Source organism: Copadichromis virginalis, linkage group LG23, assembly GCF_057382275.1.
Source record: "Copadichromis virginalis isolate Kocher_CV1m ecotype Utaka linkage group LG23, C_Virginalis_male_GT1.1, whole genome shotgun sequence".
Taxonomy (NCBI): Eukaryota; Metazoa; Chordata; class Actinopteri; order Cichliformes; family Cichlidae; genus Copadichromis; species Copadichromis virginalis.
In genome coordinates, this window is record NC_140639.1 from 18,205,647 (window position 1) to 18,224,376 (window position 18,730).

An 18,730-nucleotide genomic window follows, 5' to 3' on the forward strand; every position below is an offset into this window, starting at 1 on the left:
GGATACTTACTAAAACAATATATGAAAGTAATGAGAAAGTGGCCACTTTCATGAGTTAAGTCATATAAGTTTTTACTATTTCTTTTCCATATGGGCAAGTCATTATGCAAGTGTACTGTTTATAAGATTGGGGAAACCTGCAGTCAGCTGAGACTGAAGAAGTCACTTGGATGAGTGACGAAACGTTTCTCCCAGAAAACGCTACATCCAGATGAACAGAATCAACATTTGGAGATTTATTTTCCTGGATGATTGAGAATGCATCAAGACTTTTTCTTTTAACCCTTGTGTGGTGTTCGTATTTTTGTTACTCAGCCAGTGTTCATGGGTCTGGTGGACCCGCTAGAGTTTTGGCTTTCCAAATTAACACTATCAAACAATTTTATGTTAAATTACTCAACAGATGTTTACTTCATCCCAATTACAAGACATATGAACAGCAAACATGGTTAATTTTTTCCCTTTACCTTTGTTAGATCACATTTATGAATTAATGTGCTTCTTGTTTTTCTTTTATATAAAATGTTATAAATAAATCAGTTATAATCAAGTGGAGTGAGTGGAAAGACAACACATTTACACGTGAAAAAATAATTAATTGTTTAATTTTTCTTTTGAAAAAAACTGAACACGGGTCTCACAGACCCGAACACCATACAAGGGTTAAGTTTCTTAAGAGGTGGTGAAGCATTTTCAGTTTCAGTAGCGGGTCTTTAGCTTATTTGACACATAGAATGTGTCAAGAAGGGGTGATTTTGGGTTTAATTTGAAATAAGGGGCTTTAGGATCATTTTATGACTTTCTGGGTGTTTGATAATTTAGCTATGATAAAACTTACTCATAAGTAATTGCTTTTATGCTTAAACGTAATTGATTGAAAATATTTGTTTTCTCTTTGATCTTTTAAAATGATTTTCTTACATGAAGAGATGATCTGTTGTGAAAGGTGACAGAGGGTAGTAAAAGGTCAATGTAAAAAAAAATGCTTGCAGAGACAGATAACAGGAAGTTAAGACACAGTTTGCTTGGAAACTTTGCACTTGCAGAGCAACAGTTTTTTTTGTACAGGATGTTCATGATCAGATAACAGAAGAAGAGAGCTTCTTAAAAGGGTGTCAAAAGTGTCGCTTTTTTCTTGTTTTTTTTTAAAAAGAAATTTATTATTCAAGTTATGTTCACATTTCATCTTTGGTCTGTATTTGAGTCCTCTATTCACTCTACACACAGTCAGCAACACTTCAACAGCAGATACAGATTTTCAGAGGTTTGTGAGTTTTAAATAATTTTATTGCTGTGATGTCATTACTGTTGATGGCTTCCATTTTCATTTAGGTGTAGCTGTGGGGGCGGGGTAACTACAGCAGGACTGCAGCGAATCCCTCAAAGCATCCATAAATCTGTCCTACAGGATCATTGGAGAATAACAGCAGCACTCAGAAGGAACCAGCAGGGGGCACTCACTTAGTGCTTTTAAATATTCTCCATGAATTCTGGAGCATATTTAACAGATAAACGTGAACTCTGATCCTTCGTTAAACAAAAACAAAAAAACTTGAACATCATAGTCAAGCTGGAGTCCAGCATCTGAAGCAGGTTCTCATATCAGGACTCCAGTTTGATAGTTTGACTGTGAGCCTGTTCAGAGTCCACATGAACACTGAGTGTGACTAAACATCACAGCACAGTCACACTTCCCCTGTTAAAGAGGATCAAACAGTGGCAGATATGTTTGATCCAACAACGTTCCTCATGAAGATGCCCACACAGACTGTAAGTCTGATGTGATGTGAGGAAAACAAATCTCTACCGGCACACTCTGATTGAAAGGCTCTAAGCTGGATGTTGGAGACTTTGTTGTTGCTTTGGAGTCTTTATCCAGCACCAGACATCAGAGATGAAACGAGTCTTCTCCGCAGAAACACTCTAACAAAGAGCAGCTGCTTTGTGATGAGGAGGTAACCTCAGAGACTGGAATGAATTAAAGTTTCACTTACTCAGCTTCTTTCCATGAACTTCTTCACTCTGTAGCTCTGCTGTCTGCACCAGGTCTGTGTAGAAACAGAAAATCCTCTGCTTCTTCTCCGTCGTCACTCCTCTGTATCTGCAGGCTGCTCTCACATTAAGCACTCCACACCATAAAAGAGTCTTAAGATGTGGCTCGCGGGTCAAAGATCAGCTAACAGACTCATATAAAATCCACACTGTAGATAGCAACACGCAAATAATTTTCAACAATAGTGTCACTACGGGTGTGTCTGTAATCTTAAACACTATAAACATTAAACAATTCAGACCATAAACGAGACTTAATCTGCAGCACATGGATCAAAGGTAAGCTGCTGCATCCTCATATGACTTTATATCAATAATTAACCTGCAGCAAATGTTCCTCAGTCTGTTTCTTTGATTACAGTCTACTAAATCCACTCAGAGCAGCAGCAGCCAGTCCCATCATCCAAAAGAAATCATGTGACATTTGCAGCGGCTCTTCTGCTTTGACATGGGTTCAAAAGTCCCTCCTATCTCCTTTTCCTAAACTATTTTCTTACATCACCAATGTCAAGGAGAGGTGGGTAGGAGAGTTGGTAAGGACTTGGGAAAACATCTGAGCTCTGAGAATCTGAACAACCTCACACTCGTCTCTCCTTAGCGATGTGACGCCAGATTTCTGCCATTTTGAAAGTATAATGTGCAGAAAATGGAGTGCAGAATGCATATTTTAATTTACCACAGCATGTTTTAAACCTGTTGTTTTATGCAGGCAATTTAAATGAGAACAGCCTGTGAACATGAAGTTTGAATTTTAAAGAAAAGAAAACATTTAAGGTCAGATATACTAATGTCTGCAGCAGCACAAAGTCACCTTTAAATGTTATAAACCTACTGGATTTAGTGATGAGGCTCTGTGCAGAAAGTTGTGTACAGGAGTGTTTGTGTAGCTGCCCTCATGGTGTATAGGACTTTAATACCAGAACCACCAAAATTCAAAACTCCATCGAACCACATTCACTTTGACCCCCTCCTACAACAACAGCAGTAATGGAACATACTGTTTTCTCATAGGTAAAATAAAAAAAAAAAACACAAAAAATTCCTGGATGTGTTCTTGCTCCACCTGTTTTATCGAGCATGCAGCGGCGATGACTTGTGTTGACTTGGTACAGCTAAATATCCCAGAATACATTTCGTCCAAAACTCAAACGCGGCAATGGTGGACAAGCGCGGCTAAAAACTTTTAAATATTACTCTTTCTGGGTCACAAAAGAAACTTAAGTTATTTTCAAGGGAGAATGTAGCTGTGTAAGCTTCAAATATCTGCTCAATTTATCAAGATATCATATATTTCCAAACGTGCTTTGATGTTTTCGGAGACATCTGTGACCCGCCAGCTCCATAGCAGACAGCGAGGTCGAGGATCACTAGAGCCGGCAAGAACAGTGGATCGTTTTGAACCCCCCTGCGGTCTTTTCGCTGCCCCTGGTTTACCTTCTTTCTTGCCTATCAGTTCACTTTTGCTTCAGAGGCCTCATCGGAGGAAGCGGGCAAGAGAGCAGGCTTTCTTGAGTGGCTTCGCTGGCTTTGGAGAGAAGTGGATCTTTGGGGGCTTTATTCCTGGGATGCTGCCGGTAGGATATGCCTGAGACTTGTCATTACTGGATTAATCCCCACAACCTCTGACAATGTTGACCTCCTTACTAATTCTTTCAATGAACACTGTCTTGCCATTCTTAAACAGGTTGCTCCTTTCAAAACTAGGCATTGCTCTGTTAGTTCCTGCATACCCTGGTTAAACAATCATACGTGTAGCCTCCGATGCTCTTGTCAAAAAGCAGAGCGTCTCTGGAAGTCCACTGGTCTGGTTGTCCATTTTGAACACTTCAAAGAACTACTTCACTTATACAATGAGTCAGTGAAAGAGGCTAAATCCTCTTTTTTCAATAATCTTATAAACTGTCATAAAAATAACCCAAGAATTCCATTTGATACCATTAACAGTATTGTTTCACCCCCAACACAGCATGCTGTGTTGCTTTCTGATGAAGACTGTAATACTCTCCTCAATCACGTTGTAAATAAGGTGATGTACCTGAGATCCAAAATCTCTTCAAGTGCCTCCCCTCAGTGTCATGTGTCCAGAGGTGATTCTAGCATCAGAGCTTTGGGGGTGCTGAGCACCCAGAGAGCTTCCCAGCCAGGCAAGATAAACTTTACTCGTCACGATTGGACTTCTTCCTTGTCTCTGTGAGTCCTTGCATCCCTAAATGTCTCCATTTCCATTCTCTCTGTCTCCTTGGTGCATTTAAATCCCTGTTCCTGGCTGTCCTCGTCGTCTGTTGTCTTCGTTTCCATTATCAGTCATCATAACTTTACCATCTCTGTGCAAGTCTGCAAATTTCTTCATTAAATCATAAGATTCTTAAATTCATCAAGTCTATCTGTGCCTGGGTCCTCGTCCCAAAACATGACATCACTGTTTTGTACATTTTAACACAATTTAATCCCCACATTTGTGAAAGAAAAGCAAAACACTTTTTTTAAGTCTGTAACAAAACCATCAAATCTGATAAAGGTTATTTAAATGCCGCAAAAGACTACTACTGAAAAAGAAGAATGGATTGGAATAAAAAAAATACCTATCTTAACCTTAATTAATAGGGGAAATTACTAAATTATGCTCATAGTGAGTAAAAAGTAAACAGTGTATTTTTTGGACAGAGATTAATTTTTAATGTGTATGTATAATATAATACAGATACATAAAAAATACACTCTAAAAATAGAAGAGCCCTTGAAAAGTACAAATGTATAATGTATTAATTAAAAAACAATTCAAATGGAGGCAAATTTGCCTATGGTACAATTTATACTATATATGACAAGATCTTTACTGCAGATACTACTATGGCTCTGCAGATTTTTTATTTTATTTTAACTTATGTCGCCTCACCTTGAGGTTGGCAAATCTGTCTATCACTTTTTGGTGGTCAACTCTCTCAAGCAGTTTAACAGTTTCTTTTTTGGCTGTCACTGTTCCCTGTCTGTTTTCTTACCTGATTCTTCCTGACCTTGTACTTTCTACTCACGTTCCCCTCTTTCCTCTCTCCCTCTTTGGACTGACAATCATACACAAATAAATTGTATTCAATTAGATGAAAAAATTACATTAATATGAAAAAAAATACTATTAAGATCACTAATGAAAAAGTCCTCTCTCAGTGTACTTTCAACCAAAAGGCAAATAACCAAACCACATGTACATCTAATAAAATATATAAATATTGAAACACTGATCCAACATTATTCTTGACTGATGGATCATTTGATCTTACACTTTTACCTGAATGTGGCTCCTTTTTTTGAAAAAACCTCCTTAAATCCATTATGAACCTGGGCATCCAGTCAGTTAGCTAGTTAGTACCTTGGGTTTAATATCGGCACATGTATATATGACAAAATAAGCAACTTCTCTCATTCCATTTCAAACAGGACAGTGGTAACAACAGTAGGCTATGGACAATTTTAAGTTTTAGATTTTAAATAGGCTATAAAAATTTAAACGGGAGCAACAGGACAGTCAGATGTTGCTGCTTTTACTCAATGGCTGTTGATTTTACTACAGAGTAGGATGGATTGTTGGGTAGCAAACATCGTCGGAAAACACATTTTCAACGCTGCAGGTTACCTGGGTGTAATGTTTTTCAGCTAAAAAGAAACATGGTCTGACTCCTACCTAACTATATAAAGAGTAACTGAAGGTTAAATGCAGCTAACATGTCCTGTTTTAAGCCAGAAACCAGAGGTGTGGACTCGAGTCACATGACTTGGACTCGAGTCAGACTCGAGTCATTAATTTTATGACTTTAGACTTGACTTGAAAAAATGTTCTAAGACTTGTGACTTGACTTGGACTTTTACACCAATGACCTGGGACTTGAATTGGACTTGAACCGGTTTACTTGAAAAGACTTGATATTTCACCCCAAATATAAAATTTAACATGCATATTATATAGAGATTGAAAATGTGACGTCATTCAGGGGTAAAACCGCAAAGGATTCTGGGAACTCGTGGCAAGAGGTACTAGCGCACGCAGGCTTTCAATTGAAATCAGTCACACAGCGATAAAAAGAAACACAAAAATGTCAAGAAGCCGTTGTATTATTAACTGCAATAGCTGGTCGCATGACAGCCACGGGAAGCCGACGGGTAAAGAGATCGGTTGTTATCGGATTACGTCGTTGAAGAGAAATTGTTCAAGTCATGTTTCCGAAGTAACAAAGACGCGACGGATGGCCTGGATTGCAGCCATTCAAAGACCAAATATAACGTCCCAGAACCCTCCAGCTCACAGGTTAGTCTGCTCAAGCATTTACACAAAGGTCAGTGTTTTTTAGTAGTTAATACGTCATTTTCATAACATAATTGGTGATATAGGTTACAAGCAAGTCTGGCGCTGAACAGAAATTGTCGCGCTATGCTCCTTTATTTATTGTGCATAAATAGTGAATTGTCCTGACACAATATTGCGTTTCGCCTCTGTTATTATGGTACATTGACAAAAACATATACTTTTATTCACAGGATAAAACAGTTGTTTTGTATCACTAATTGCCCAGTACGATTACAGCATACAGTATTATTGTCACTGCTACATTTCTGTAACGCGTACCAGAAATTATTTCCACTACTAATTAATTACCGTTGAGCTCAAAGGTCCTATTAATAAACGGTTAACGAATGTGTATTTATGAAGACAATTTGTGAGACTGGTAAACTTATGATACGTACGATGGTCTTTCGTTCTACACGGTGCATTTCAAGGTCGTGCACCCATCCGTCAGTAAACTGTACCTGGGCTTGTTGCAGTGACCTGAAGTTACTAAACTTCATGAGTGTATGCACTCACTCCAAGAACCATATGATTATAAATATACATATAAATATGCTACAATGAGATAGCTGACTTCATCTAACTAGCAAATGTTTTCCAGGCTACGTTGGTGATGCAGTTTTTTTTAATATGTATGATATTTTTGTCATGCGATTTTAAAGCCGGTCCTACAACCGCATCTAAGAATAACATGCAGCTTATCTCAGAACTGTCGGTGAAAATTATTCTTGGAGCTAGGTTTAATTGAGCTGCATTTTAAAGAGGTGCAATTTCACAATTTGTGTATATTTTCTAAGTTCACTATTTTGTATGTGTTGAGAAAAACACAGATTTAAAAATTACATGGTCTAATATTTACATTTAGCATATAACTGCAACATTCTTTTTTCGTTTTTTTTTTAAAGACTCGAAAGGACTTGAAATTCAAAATTTCAGACTTGTGACTTTACTCGGACTTTTACACCAGTGACTTGAGACTCGACTCTGACTTGCCTGACATTACTTGAGACTTGACTTGAGACTTGAGGATAAAGACTTGAGACTTACTTGAGACTTGCAAAACAATGACTTGGTCCCACCTCTGCCAGAAACGCACACCTCCGCTCCGCTGCGTCTCAGCCACCATCGTTCTGCCAGAAAGAGCGCTAGAGCCAGAGGGGGAGCTGGAACAAGCCATTTTTTGGGGGGAGGGGGGGGGGGGGGATATCTATACTTTTGTTGTTAAAATATTATGTCTCAACCAAGTACTGTATGCTTTTCATATTTTTAGTAGTGTGTCACACAAACAGCAAATATTGTCAAAAAAAGTAAGAAATCTTTGGGCATGGGTCATTTACTTCTTTTTCTCCAATCACACTGTATGACTTAATTACAGTAATAGGTAAAATGAAATTCTCATCGTGTTCTTTAGATATATAGCATCATGTACTGTCTGTTACACTCATCATCATTGGTCCCACATTGTTATCCATCATCAACAGTTCACTGAGGCAAGGTTGTGTTCCATCTTATTTTAAACATTCTGAGGTAACTCCACTCTCAAAAAAACAGAATCTAGATCCTAGCTCTACTAGTAATTATCGGTTTTTAATTAGTTTTGCAAGATCTCGCAAAAGTTCATCTTAATTTTTTTTTTCTCCCATGTCCCTTGCGGGGCTCCGTAGTTTTGCTAGCGGACCACGCTAGCAAACACTCTCCACTTGCGAGGAAAAAAGAAAAAGAAAAACAAAAAACACCCCTTCCCTATTGGTGTTAAAGTTTCCCATGTCAGCCTATCAAAAATGATATGGCAACATGTGGCACTTGGTTGTTTAGGGAGAAGGGGACATTTTAGGAGTGACACCCGCGATGGAAAGCGGGCGAGCAAAAGAAAGAGAGCGTGAGTTTTCATATGTAAGACATTAGTGACGTTTAGTGTGTTTGGAGGCAAGAGTTAGTGTGCTGTGCTTGTGTAGTTATTGTTTTGTATTGTGTGTCAGTTATACTGCTGAATGTCACATATGCTCTAAAAAAGCCATCAAAGGCAGATTCCAGTGTAAACGCTGTTCCCACATGCAAACAGGACTGATACACCTCCTGTTGTCAGACCTGCAGGGTTTAGGATTGTGCTGTTCTCTTCTGTCTTATATTGAACACAAGCAATTTTTTTTGACTGGCACAAATAATTTGTGTGCCAGTGTGTGTTGTTAAAACAATAATAATTGCTGAAACAATAAAATATGAATTAAGAAAAAGCACAGTTATTAATCTTGTAAACACAAAAACATTAGTTGAAGCAACTTTTCTCCTAAACTTGAAAGTTATCCATTAGAACCTAAAAATGTAAATGCAGTAGGTTGCCTTGAGTTTTTAAGTTTTCGCAACAATTTTTTTTTACAGTGTGTTGAAAGTCATTTGTCACCCTCTGGTGGTGAAAGCTTTTTGATTTCTTTAACACACACACACACACACACACAGACACACACACACAGACACAGACACAGACATAAAGATGAAGCCATACCGGCTCGGACATCGCCCAGATTAACAAGATTTAACAGGTGTTAACAGGGCAAGCATGATGGAAGAAGAATCGTTGAGTGCGAGATGACTGACCTGAGAGAAAGGATCATGGAGAAGCTTGAAACCTGGATCATCCGTTGTCAGTTACCAAAACTACATGAAATACCCTCAGAAGATGAAGAGCCACAAGAAGCAGTACCAGTATGGAGAAGGAGACCAGAGGGCTTGATCAAGATAGCACAGAGGTTTAGCAAACTATTAGAGCTGCAGAATGGTGTGATGAAGAAGTACAGCAAGCTCTCCATACCTGAGGCTTTGGAAATTGCAAGCAAAGACTCACAGCCTTGACCAGCCCTTTGAACAGACACACCAGAAAGCTAGAAGGGGGGAATAAACCAGCTGTTCTCCACAGAACCAGCCATGGTGTACTAGGTGTACTCTAAGTGGCAGGCGAACAACATGAGAACAGAACCACCAAGACTGTTACGGCCGAGAGGGCCAGGCTGTGGGTGTGGACTCAAATGCAGACACAGAGGGAGGCAAAACGGGCGTGAACACAGTGCTTTATTTACAGTGCCTAGTTAACTTACAAAGCAGGAAACTATGAATGCTATGAATGGAGAATGCTATGAACTGTGGAAGCTATGAACTGAGAACTATGGGCCAAACTATGAACATGAAACTCTGAGTGCTATGACTAGGTGCTAGATTTCATGGATAGATCCTGGGAATGGAAAAAGGGGCAGCGGCTTGGATGGAGGTACGCAGTCACTATAATGAGAGGAGACAAGTAGTTAGTGGCAGTCTAGTGAATCACAGCTGAAGGATTAGACTATGGTGGTTAGGGCTTACGTGTTGCAGGTTAAAGTGTCATGCGAGGAGGGGGTGTCCAAGGGGTTCTGGGTGAGGAGTGTCCAGAGAGGATCCAGAATATACTTGGAGTGAGGTACTTGGCTGGGAGGCAGGCAAATGTAGTCCAATGATGGAAAGGAAGCAACCAGATGACAGAACCAGCGTCCAGGCAGAGATGTGAGTAGTTTAGCTTGGGAAGAGCGACTGCCAGGTGGGTCCTATGACAAAGAAAACACGGTGAGGAGAAAAGCAGTAGTTAAGGGCTCTCACAAGGGCTTGGCGGCCTAGCACTAACATGAGTTAGCAGAAGATCTGGCAGAGGTCTGTTGTGAATGCTGGTCTTATAGGGCTTTGGAGCGTGATGTCACGGGAGGTGGGCCACCCTCCCTTTCGCCATGACAGTAGGCCAGACACAGGATACAGCTTCAGCTGTGGTTCGTATGTGTTGTGTTGAGATCTCACGATCGTGAAGGCAAGAAACTGGATAACGGGCTCTCTTTTCATCGTTTTCCATCCTGGAGGCAACGTGAGGGATCCCATGTATCCAATATTACTAAACAAAGACGTCAGGCTTGCATTGCAGCGGTGAGACGAGCGGATCGAGTTCTGTGCAGTCCCCAGCTTTTTGTTGGTTTGCTCTCCGCATTTTCTTTCCGGTGAGTTCTAAATTAATTCATATCACTCTTAAAAGGCTTTTAGTGTTATTTTCAATGTGCTGAGGTCATAGATAATGAGATAAAACATGCTAATGTCTGATGCTGCAGAACCATGTCATGTCGACTGAGTAGCTTATGATTTAGCATTATTGCAGGCAAAGCAGCATGGATGTAACAAATCCAGACTGGGCACTATTAGATTATTCTGTTATTATATGTTACCTTATATATGTAATCAAAGTAGTTGAATTAGAATACTGCTGTAGATCATATTATACCCTTTAATATAGAGCGTGTGATCTGTATGTAGTTTAGTTCTCATTATACTTTTGAGTTAACAGAACATATTCACATATTAGTTCATTAGATAAATGTGCATCACTCTGTATCCTTGATCTGCTGGGAATGTGTTACACTGTTTTCTTGACATGCTCTATTGTTGAATCATAAAAAGAAGGTTGTAAGCAGGAGACTCTGTGTCTAAGACAGGGGAGATAGACCACATTCCATACCCCCACCTTTACAGAGAGCAGAGAAAGACAGGGAGCCGAGGTCGTAACTTGGGCGCCGTAACAGAGAAAGAATGTGAATGTTTAGGCTTTTACGACTAGGTGGGGGCCACTAGCGGCTATAAGAAGCTGAGTAACACATCACCATTTCGAGACTGCTGCGAGCCTCTTCAGGCATGTCTCCCCATCATGATGATTCTAAATGCTCTTTGTGTTGAATTGTATGGAAATAAATGATTGTTGATTGAGCATTTATACACCGAGTATTGTCCTTCCTTCAGCCCAAAGATTCAAAGAATTGGGAGATTACAACAGCACCAACACTGCACATGGGCCTCTAAAAACATACCAAATTGCTCTCATTGTACACTAATCCGCACATAACTTCCAGTTGAATTGCACACCTGTCACTAATTTTATCTTACAGGCTTTTGTTATGCAGCTGCAGAGTCTGAAGGTGTGCCCCGTGCAGAAGTGATCGATGAAGATCTGACAGAAGACCAACAACAAAATCACCATGTCATGGAGGCAGTGGACAGCAGTTGTGTTGGACAAGTGGAAGATATGAGGTACCAGCTGCAAATGTGGACAGTGGCGATCGGACAGACAGCATCACGGAAGCTAAAGGGCAGACGAAGTATTGTGTGCAATGAACAGGGCAGAGCAGAAATAAACAACACTGCTTGATAAGATTGTTAAGGTTTGTTGTGTTTTGGTGAATATGTGCCCCAGTGTGGTTGTCAAACCAGCGCCAAATGAAACTTTCTCTTGTTGAGTATTCATAAAGCTGTTGTGTTGCATGTGTAGTTCATTGTAAATAATTGTACTTTGTGAAGTAGTTTCAATAAAACAGAAAAGAAAAGTATATTTGTTTGTTTTTTATTCTTGATCTGTTCACATGTACTTAGCAAGTACATAAAAATGAAATGCAAACTATTTACATGGCAACACACAGCTGGCATCAATCTTGAACCACAAAATTAAACATTACAGGCTATTTAGAGCAGCACGTTGTTTGGAGAAGTATTTCCCAACAAGTTCAGGAAGACACTTAAAGAAAGAAATCTTGTGCTGGCTTTAAACGTGGTTCCCAGAAATCCACATCAGGGAAGATGCGTATCACAGCAAGGTCTCTCTGTCCACACAACAAGGTCACAGTGGTTGGCGCTGGTAACAAAGATTTGTATTTGTACCTGACAGTAGTGTATCCAGTAATGGTGACAAATCCTCCAGCTTTGCAATAGGAATCTGCCTTTTTTGCGATCGCTTCCTTTTGCCTCTCAAAGGCAAAAGGAGGGTGTGTTTATATTTTAATCAAGACCACGTTTTTGGGCAGCTGCTGAGGAGAAGTCAATGTTATGTGCAACCTTGGGCTGTATCTTTGTCATATTTCCGGGCAATACCCAATATGCTGGCTCATCTGTTACAGTTCTGGTGCCTCTGAAACGCACTGTAGCCTCGACTTTAAACAAAAGAGCAGCGACATAGGTGCAGGTCTCTGCAGCCATACATGTGCAGTGAGCAGCCTCAACCCTCCCATTGGTGCTCACGACCCATGGCTGTAATGCAGTTTCATTCAGTCGTTGTGAGTGCAGTACCTGAAACACATAAACACTTTTGATAAAAGGTCTGTAATGAACCAAGGCTAATATAGATGGGTTGGCTGTAAATCAAAAACTGTAACAAGGAAGTTGTTTATAAAGTTATCAAGTTCAAACCGACTTACCTATGTCTTATCAACAACGTACTCGCAGCCGATGCACGGAATTTTTTCAAAGTACCGTCTCTTGGCGTCTGGGCGCAATCGGTCGCGATACAGCCCTTTGGCTTTTGCGCTGATTTTGAGCATGGTTCTGGCAGTCCCGATTCCAACACTGTGCACTTGTTTTGCTTTCTAGCCTACTGACATGGTGCCGCGATCCCACAATGCACTGCGGCGTGACATCAACTCCAAAGCCCTATATGCTGGTGACTTGATTGGAACCAGGTGTGGAAGCTGATTGGAGTCTCTGCCTGAAGGTGGAGCCCAGCGGAGTGGAAAAACCCTGTACCCACCCGGACCATGACAAAGACTGGAGACTGAGCACTACTGGAAGAGCATATGGGAGAAGGATGCAACCCATAACTTTAATGCTCAGTGGTCTACTCTAAAAACAGAAACCTCCCTGAACAGGGTCCAGTAACCATCGCAGTGGCAGATATCGAAGAAAAGTTCTCCAGTATGAAGAGTTGGACAGCACCAGGTAAAACTGAGGTTATTGTACTCGGCCCTGAAAATCTTAGAAATATGGTATCTAACCAGATTCTTACTCTGGATGGCATTACCTTGGCCTCCAGTAACACTGTGAGGAACCTTGGAGTCATTTTTGACCAGGACATGTCCTTCAAAGCACATATCAAACAAATATGTAAGACTGCTTTCTTCCATTTGCGCAACATCTCTAAAATTAGAAATATCCTGTCTCAGAGTGACGCTGAAAAACTAGTTCATGCATTTATTACTTCCAGGCTGGACTACTGTAATTCATTATTATCAGGATGTCCAAAAAACTCACTGAAAAGCCTTCAGCTAATCCAAAATGCTGCAGCAAGAGTACTGACAGGGACTAGAAAGAGAGAGCATATTTCTCCTGTTTTGGCTTCCCTTCATTGGCTTCCTGTTAAATCCAGAATTGAATTCAAAATCCTGCTCCTCACATACAAGGTCTTAAATAATCAGGCCCCATCTTATCTTAATGACCTTGTAGTACCATATCACCCTATTAGAGCACTTCGCTCTCGCTCTGCAGGCCTACTTGTTGTTCCTAGAGTATTTAAAAGTAGAATGGGAGGCAGAGCCTTCAGTTTTCAGGCCCCTCTTCTGTGGAACCAGCTTCCAGTTTGGATTCGGGAGACAGACACTATCTCTACTTTCAAGATTAGGCTTAAAACTTTCCTTTTTGCTAAAGCATATAGTTAGGGCTGGACCAGGTGATCCTGAATCCTCCCTTAGTTATGCTGCATAGGCTGCCGGGGGATTCCCATGATGCATTGAGTTTTTCCTTTCCAGTCACCTTTCTCACTCACTATGTATTAACAGACCTCTCTGCATTGAATCATATCTGTTATTAACCTCTGTCTCTCTTCCACAGCATGTCTTTTATCCTGTCTTCCTTCTCTCACTCCAACCGGTCGCAGCAGATGGCCGCCCCTCCCTGAGCCTGGTTCTGCCGGAGGTTTCTTCCTGTTAAAAGGGAGTTTTTCCTTCCCACTGTTGCCAAAGTGCTTGCTCATAGGGGGTCATATGACTGTTGGGTTTTTCTCTGTATCTATGAAGCGCCTTGAGGCGACTTTTGTTGTGATTTGGCGCTATATAAATAAAATTGAATTGAATTGAACCAGGCCCTGACATGGTTCACACGGTCTGTTCAGCTGACTGCAGTCCACAAGTGTCTAGCAGTACAAACGAACCAGGTGCTAGTCAACAAGATACATCCAGAATGGCTAACTGAGGGCCAGGCGGTCCTGATCCCCCCCCCCCCCCAATCCAACTACTGGCCAATAACCTGCCTCAGTACCACATGGAAGATCCTGTCCAGCATCATAGTGGGCAAAATGAACAGGCACATGGCTCAGTACATGAGCATGGCACATAAAGGAACTGGCAAGAATACCAGAGGCCCAAAACACCACCTTCTGGTAAACCAAGCAGTCACCTAAGACTGCAAGACTAGGCTGGCCAACCTGTGCACTGCCTGGATTAACTACAACAAGGTCTATGACTCGGCTGCTTCTATTCTGTGTCACATCGTCAATAAACACTAGTTTCCCAGGGCCACTGGCAGCCATGCACGGCCAAGCCATTACACTGCCTCCGCCGTGTTTTACAGATGACAGATTATGCTTCAGATCATAGCTGTTCCACACTTTCTCCACACGTTTTCCTTGCCATCATTCTTGTAGAGGTTGATTGTCAGTTTTGGCCGGCGGTCATAGGTTCTGTCCAATAATATGACGCGAGACTGGAGTAAAAGACATCCATGGATTGGCACTTTATTAAAGAAGGAGCATGATAACAGCACAAACACTAACTACAACTAAACAAAATGGCTTCCTTTTATACTCTACCTTTTCAGGTGAGCATCTGGAATAGCCCAAGTATGGGGGTTAACTAATCAAAATGAACACATAACCCTCCACACAAACAAACATACAATAACATTAAAGCACATCGCAAACATATACATATTTCCAACACATACTATAAACAAACCAATAACATAAGCTTCACCCATTTCTATCTAAATTAAAACCTTCTTTAACCATACTCCCTAACCCGGCACACTGGTCTGCTCCAAGAGCTCTTAAACAGGTGATTGAGCCGCTTTCACTCTTTTGCTCCACATCCTGCAAGAAGCAACCAGGACAGGTGAGTACCTTTACAAGTTCTCATTTCACATATGTTTAGGTTATTGATAAATGATTAACTGCAAGCAGCTCTAACTTTGGCTCTTCTCCGACACAGGTAGGATGGCCAGTCCCACTGTCTGTTTTCTGTTACAAGCTGTCAATTTAATCGTATGTCAAATAACCTAATAAAAGACTCCATAAGAACTAATGTGTTTTCTTTATTACCCTATTTTAAATTCCCAATCCAACAATTTATTATTAACAATACCAACCAGGTAATGGAACCCCTGCAACACAGTTAGATTTGCCTGGACGATACCGCACTGTGAAATCATAGGGTTGCAATGACAAATACCATCTCGCAACACGCATGTTGGTCTCCTTCATCTTGTGCAGCCACTGAAGGGCACGGTGGTCTGTCTCCAGGGTGAAATGTCTGCCTAGAAGATAGTACCTCAGTGACTCCACCGCTCACTTCATAGCAAGACACTCCTTTTCCACGGTGGAGTATCTAGACTCTGTCCTGAATCTTTCTGCTGAGGAAAACAACCGGGCACCTCACTCCCTCCACCTCCTGCAGCAGCACGGCTCCCAAGCCTACTCCAGAAGCATCTGTCTGCAGTGTGAAAGGCTGAGCAAAATCCGGGCTGTGTAGAACAGAATCACTTGTGATGGCTGACTTAAGGTCAATGAAAGCTCTGTCACAGTCTTTTGTCCACTTGACCTTATTCGGCGCCGACGCTTTTGTCAAATCCGTGAGAGGTGCTGCCCTCTCTGCAAAGTGGGGGATGAATTTACTGTACCAGCCCACTAAGCCTATAAATGCCCGCACCTTCTTGGTTGTAGGAACTGGATATGCATGGATTGCCTCCATTTTCCCCACCTGAGGCTTCACCTGTCCATGTCCAACCACATATCCAAGGTACTCCACCTGCCCCTGTGTGATCTTACACTTGTGAGGATTGATAGTAAGACCAGCAGATTTGATAAACTGTACATAGCAAATCCAGCATGTCCAAATTAACACTGTCGGATTTGATTTCAACACTATTAACACTCTCTGGTGGGTCCACACCAGAGAGTGTTAATTTAACTCTTGTTGGAGAGTTGGTACGTTAACTCTGATTTAGTGTTAAACACCAAATCTGTCTGGAGTTGATAATTTAACACTTGGTGTTAAGAGTTTATATAGTAACTCTCAAAGAGTATTTTAGTTTAACTACGTAAGAGTTATCTTCTAATTCATTCTAAAAAGTGGGAATTTTACTGTTCTGAACTTCTAGAAATTTCTTTTGGAAATAAACATTTACTAAAAAGATGCAATGTTTTTGAAAAACATTTATTCTGAACTGTGCAGCACAATTTCAAAACATTTTCTGAAAGATGTAACAGTGTACATGTTCTCACTTTCATTAGAATTTTGTTTATCAAAAGGTCTGACATGGTAAATGCAAATAACAGCATCCTCATCACTTATTTCTTCAATACAATATGCATGTCCTTCATTCATCCCTTTGTGGAACTTCACACTTCTGCTCTCCCCCATATTCCATCTTCACAAGCATATCCTGTGCGGAGATCGAATAAAAATTAGTTGACACTAATTAATGGCACAAATAATCCAGTAAACAATTGCAGCACAGAAAAAAAAAGGAATCCTCTTTGAGCCATTACTTGTGTAAAGTATTTTCCCAAAAGACAAGGACACGGGCAACAGGTAATACTGAACTAAATGTAAAACCTCAACCTTTTTCATTTTTACCTAAACCGTGTGCACAAAACTCTGGAGGTATCTATGCTAACGTAGAATCCAGTCAGGACGTCAGCTACTGCTGTTTGCTCGGTTTTTTTTTTTATTTATTTTTTTATGGGCGATCGTTTTCAGGCTTCAAGTAGCACCATTATACCAACATTTCACATTCTAGACATTGTTTTAGGTGTATTTGACCAAAAGTTTGACTGAATATTCACATGCAAGCTTTTTTCAAGGCTGTGGTATTTGCCCGCAAACAATACCTTTCAGCTAGCTAAAACAGAATATTATGCTATCAGCGAGCAACATGGCTAACGCCTTTCACACAGCTTTGTCTCAACTCCAAAGAGCCACAGAAGTAAAAGCTCATAATAATAATTGAAACAATCTTTGAAAAAATGACTTACCAAGCATGGCAAACAACTCAAATATGTAGAGCAAAATGTTCTGAAACGGGTTTACTTCAGCTTCGATTGGAGCCGTGCTGGGGGCGGAGTCTGTGAATTTACTCTATTGGTGTCATAGCCCCTCTAGGAGTTCAGAGTTAAGAGGTCAAGAGTTAATGTTTCCATTGTAACACCTCCAGATTTGACAGAGAAACTCATTTTTAACACTCAATTTTAACTATCATTTTACACCTCAGAGTTACATTAAAAGAATGTGACTCTGCTTAGAGTAAAATTAACTCTACTTTTGCAGGAAGACTATTAACACCAAAACATTTAACACTTTTGAATTTGCTGTGTAGAACGCGTCGCAGGTGAGCCACATGCTGCTCCCAGGTCTGACTAAATATCACAACATCATCTAGGTATGCTGCAACAAAGTCTGACACATCCCTCAAGACCTGGTCCATCAGCCGCTGAAACGTTGCTGGTGCCCCTTGGAGACCAAACGGCATCACCTTGAACTGAAACAGCCCAAACAGGGTTTTGAAGGCCGTCAGTTCCTTTGCCTCTGGAGCTAGGGCCACCTGCCAGTAGCCCTTGCTTAGGTCAAGAGTGGTAATGAACTTACTTCTCCCCACCCTTTCCAAGAGCTCATCAATACGAGGCATTGGATAGGGGTCAAACTTTGAGACAGAGTTGAGATATCTCAAGTCAATGCAAAACCTCAATGTTCCATCCGTTTTTGGGACCAGAACAATTGGGCTGCACCATTCACTTGCTGATGTTTCAATTATCCCAAGTGACCACATTAGGTCGATTTCTTTCTTCAGCTGTGAAACCAGGCGTTCAGGAATCCTATAGAATTTTCTACGGGGTGGAGCATTATCCCTCAAGTGGACTCTGTGTTGTACCAGTTTTGTAAAACCAGGCTTTTCCAGGAACAAATTTGGATCCAGAAGAGCCCTTAAATCTCCCTGCTGGGAGGGCTTAAGATGGGTCAGTGACACTAAACTTGGCCCTGATTTGCCTGTGGGAAAAAACTATTCTCCCTCCTCTTCGTCCTTGACTACCTGAACAAGACAATGCTGTTTTACCTGCTGCGTGGACTGCATTGGCAGTTGCTGCTGCTGCGTGATGGGTTGCTGCTGCTGCGTGAATTCTTTTAACAGGTTAATATGGAAGACCTGATGTTTCTTCCTCCTGTCAGGCATGTACAGCTCATAGTTAACATTGCCAAGACGTTTTGTAATTTTGTAGGGGCCTTGCCACCTGGCTAGCAGTTTGCTATC